The sequence below is a fragment of the Theropithecus gelada genome, chromosome 3 (genome assembly GCF_003255815.1).
Source record: "Theropithecus gelada isolate Dixy chromosome 3, Tgel_1.0, whole genome shotgun sequence".
Taxonomy (NCBI): domain Eukaryota; kingdom Metazoa; phylum Chordata; class Mammalia; order Primates; family Cercopithecidae; genus Theropithecus; species Theropithecus gelada.
The window spans coordinates 2,124,357-2,128,651 of record NC_037670.1 but is presented as its reverse complement, the minus strand read 5'-3'; the positions used below and the strand labels follow the sequence as shown (position 1 = coordinate 2,128,651).

The 4,295-nt window shown below is 44.6% G+C and overlaps 1 pseudogene across 1 annotated transcript; it reads right to left on the bottom strand.

The window, feature by feature from the left end:
* Nucleotides 1-2,404: 2,404 nt before the first annotated feature.
* Nucleotides 2,405-3,442, bottom strand: LOC112620262 (annotated as a pseudogene). Its single transcript, XR_003118498.1, has one exon. The product of XR_003118498.1 is annotated as a translationally-controlled tumor protein pseudogene (transcript).
* Between the last annotated feature and the right edge of the window lie 853 nt (nucleotides 3,443-4,295).

Sequence of the window (4,295 nt, the reverse complement as noted above, 5' to 3'; positions counted from 1 at the left end):
CCAGGAGGCTGACGCTGCAGTGAGCTATGACTGCAACCCTGCACTCCAGCCTGGGCGACATATTTATTTTTATATATATATATCATATATGTATATATGATATATATATAATCATTATTTTAAAATAACAACAATAACCGACCGTTTAAGATGCCCTTATGTGGTAGATTGAGTGGTGGAGCCTATTGTTTGTCCCCTGTTGACAGATGAGGAAGCTGGCTCTCGGCAGAAACAGCAAGTGACTTCCTCAGGGTCTCAGGGCTGTTGAGAGGTGGAGGTTGGAAATGCTTCCAGGTGGTCTGAGACAGAAGCCCTGCTGGGAGGTCCTCCCTCAGGGGACAGTAGGCTGTGGACATGCCTTGCACCCTGTTGCACTCTCCTTGGACGTGAGGAAGTGCTGCTCTTTTCATCTTAGAGATGAGAAAGGGAGGCCTGGAGAGGAGGCAGTGACTTTTGGAGGCCACCCTGAGTCTACGGCACGGCTGAAGCACTGACTTCTGCTTTCAGCTCTTCCCTCCTACTGGTATTTCCTGATTTCTTTGAGATCTGAAGTAAGGGGGACAAGGCTCCTGGGCCTCCATGAGCCAGGTGGCCCTGATGGTGAGCCACCCACAGATCCGCAGGCATTGGCTGCAGGTGCCAAGCCAGTCAGCATAGACCTCCACCATCTGCTATCATTACCATGCAAGGAAAGAGTCCCAGTTCACAGGCAGACATGCTCCACAAGGCAGCCAGGACCTGCAGCCTGGCCACACCCATCATCCAGGGTCGATATGTTGGCCAGGCTGGTCTCAAACTCCTGACCTCAAGTGACCCACCCTCCTCAGCCTGCCCAAGTCCTAGGTTTTCAGGGGTGAGGCACCGCACCTAGCCCTTTACAGTCCTTTTAATTACATTCTGCTAACTTCAATTTGGCAGTGTTTTCTCTTTTTTTAAATTTGATTTTTAAAAATATTTATTTATTTTTCTAAGATGGGGTCTTGCTCTGTCACCCAGGCTGGAATGCAGTGGTACAATCATGGCTCACTGCAGCTTCAACTTCCCAGATCCTTTCACCTCAGCCTCCCAAGTAGCTGCAACCACAGGCGTGTAACACAACACTCAGCTGATTTTTGTATTTTAGGTAGAGATGGGGTTTCACTATGTTGCCCAGGCTGATCTTGAACTCTTGAGCTCAAGTGATCCACCTGCCTTGGCCTCCCTAAGTGCTGAGATTACCAGCATGAGCCACTGCACCCAGCCAGTTTGGCAGTGTTTTCCTAAGAATTTTTTTTTTTATCAATGTTCATAAGCAATATTGGTCAGTTGTTTTCTTGTGCCTTTGTCTGGTCCTAGCATCAAGGTAAAGGTGGCCTCACAGAATGAGTTAGAAAGTACTTCCTCCTCTTCAAGTTTTTGAAAGCGTTTGCAAAGGACTGGCATTAATCTTCGTTAAATGTCTGGTAGAATTCACTGGTAAAGCCACCCAGTCAGGGGTATTTCTTTGTTGAAAAGATTTTAATTAGTAATTTAATGTTGTTACTAGTTATAGGTTTATCCCTACTTTCTTCTTTTTGAGAAGTCTCACTCTTGTTCCCCAGGCTGGAGTGCAATGGAGTGCACTCTGAAAGTGCTGGGATTATAGGCGGGAGCCACCGTGCCCGGCTGGTTTACTCATATTTTTTATTTATTTGTGATTCAGTCTTGGTAGATTTTGTGTTTCTAGAGATTTGCCGTTTCATTTGGTTATTCAATTTGCTGGTGTACCTATGTTTAGAGTATTCTCTAATAATCACTTTAATTGCTGTAAAGTCACAGTAATGCCCTCATTTTCTTTTCTTTTTTTTTTTTTTTTGAGATGGAGTCTCGCTTTGTCACCCAGGCTGGAGTGCAGTGGCAGGATCTCGGCTCATTGCAAGCCCTTCCTCCCTGGTTCACACCATTCTCCTGCCTCAGCCTCCCGAGTATCTGGGACTACAGGCGCCTGCCACCACACCCGACTAAAAATATTTTTTGTAATTTTAGTAGAGATGGGGTTTGACCATGTTGCCAGGATGGTCTTGATCTCCTGACCTTGTGATTCGCCCACCTCGGCCTCCCAAAGTGCTGGGATTACAGGTGTGAGCCACCATGCCCGGCTTAATGCCCTCATTTTCATTTCTGATTTTGGCTACTTGAGTCTTCTTTTTTTTTTTTTTCTTAGTCAATCTACTAAAAAGTTATCAATTTTGCTGACCTGTAAAAAACCTTTTAATTTTACCTATTCTCTTCTTTTCCTATTATTTATTTATTTTTACTCTAATCTTTGTTTCCTGTATTTATCTCTTCTTTTTCTAGATCCTTTAAACTGTATAGTTAGGTGACCGAATTGAGGTCTTTTATTTTTTATTTTTATTTATTTATTTATTATTTTTATTTTATTTTTTTCCACTGAATGAACCTCTTTTTATTCTCTTGGTAATCTCTTCCAGTTAACTACTTCCGTTATAGGTGATGAAATGGGTAAGGCTCCACACTTCAGATGCTGGCACTGCTATGAGCATGGTCTTTCCCTTTATTGCAACTCACAATCAAAACCTTTGATTCTTTTTTATACTCCAGTCCCAGAAGTAGTCTCCACTGTAGAAGTTAATTGATGAGTAGTAGCCTATAACCAGGCTCTAGCTCCTCTAGGAACACTACAGGATGAATTTAACTATGCGTTAAACTAAAAGGCATTCTCTCAAATATTTGAGTTAAAATGCATTTTATTTTTAGACAACCTACATGACATGTTTTTCTTAAAAACAATGCCTCCAACTCCAAATAAATCACAGTCAAAATAAATGAAGAGCTCAAGATGACATCAGTCCCATTTGTCTTAAGTCCTGGTGTTGTGTGGATGACAAGCAGAAGCCAGTTATGATGACAGGTGATCCAAAGTAATTGCCAAATTTGTTAAGATTTTTCCATTTCTAAACCATCCTTAAAGAAAATCATACATGGAGTCACACCATCCTCGCGGTAGTCCAATAGAGCAACCATGCCATCAGGATTCATGTTTTCACCAATAAAGAACTGGTAGTTTTTGAAATTAGCAAGGATGTTTGAAATTAGCTTGATTTATTCTGCAGCCCCTGTCATAAAAGGTTTTACTCTGTTTTTCAAGTTTGCCTTTGATTGATTTCATGTAATCTTTTATGCACTTCTTATAGGTTTCTTTTGTGAAACTTGTTTCCTGCAGGTGATGGTTCATGACAGTATCGACACCAGTGATTACTGTGCTTTCGGTACCTTCGCTCTCTGGGCCTTCAGCGGAGGCATTTCCACCAATGAGCGAGTCATCAATGTTACCTTATGTCCTATTGCCCATCTTCCCCTCCACCTCGAGGCACAGTCCGTCCGCGATCTCCCGGATCTTGTAGATGTCGGAGAACAACTCATCGTGGCTGATGTGGCTGATGAGGTCCCGGTAGATAATCATGATGGCTGATGAGGTCCCGGTAGATAATCATGATGGCGACTGAAGGGAGACGACGGAGCGAGCGCCGTGCAGCCGGAGCGGCGCTTGGGGGGAGGGGGGAGCGGGCGGAAAAGCTATTTATTTTTTTTGAGATGGAATCTCACTCTGTCGGGCAGGCTGGTATGCAGTGGTGCAATCTCGGCTCACTGCAGCCTCAACTTCCTGGTTCCAGTGACCCTCCCACCTCAGCCTCACAAGTAGCTGGAACCACAGGCGTGTAACACCATACCCAGATGATTTTTGTATTTTAGGTAGAGGTGGGGTTTCCCTATGTTGCCCAGACTGGTCTTGAACTCTTGAGCTCGAGTGATCCACCTGCCTTGGCCTCCCAAAGAGCTGGGATTACCCGCCTGAGCCACTGCACCTAGCCAGTTTGGCAGTGTTTTCTTTTTTCTTTTTCTTTCTTTTCTTTTTTTTTGAGATGGAGTCTGGCTCTGTTGCCCAGGCTGGAGTGCAGTGGTGCAATCTCGGCTCACAGTCACCTCCGCCTCCCGGGTTCAAGCGATTTCCCTGTCTCAGCCTCCCTAGTAGCTGGGATTACAGACATCCACCACTACGCCGGGCTAATTTTCTTTATTTTTAGTAGAAACAGGGTTTCACCATCTTGACCAGACTGGTCTCGAACTCCTGACCTCGTGATCCACCCGCCTTGGCCTCCCAAAGTGCTGGGATCACAGGCGTGAGCCACTGCACCCGGCCGGCAGTGTTTTCTTGAGAATTTTTTAAATCAATGTTCATAAGCAATATTGGTCAGCTGTCTTCTTGTCCTGCCTTTGTCTGGCCCTAGTATCAAGGCAATGCTGTTCTGATAGAA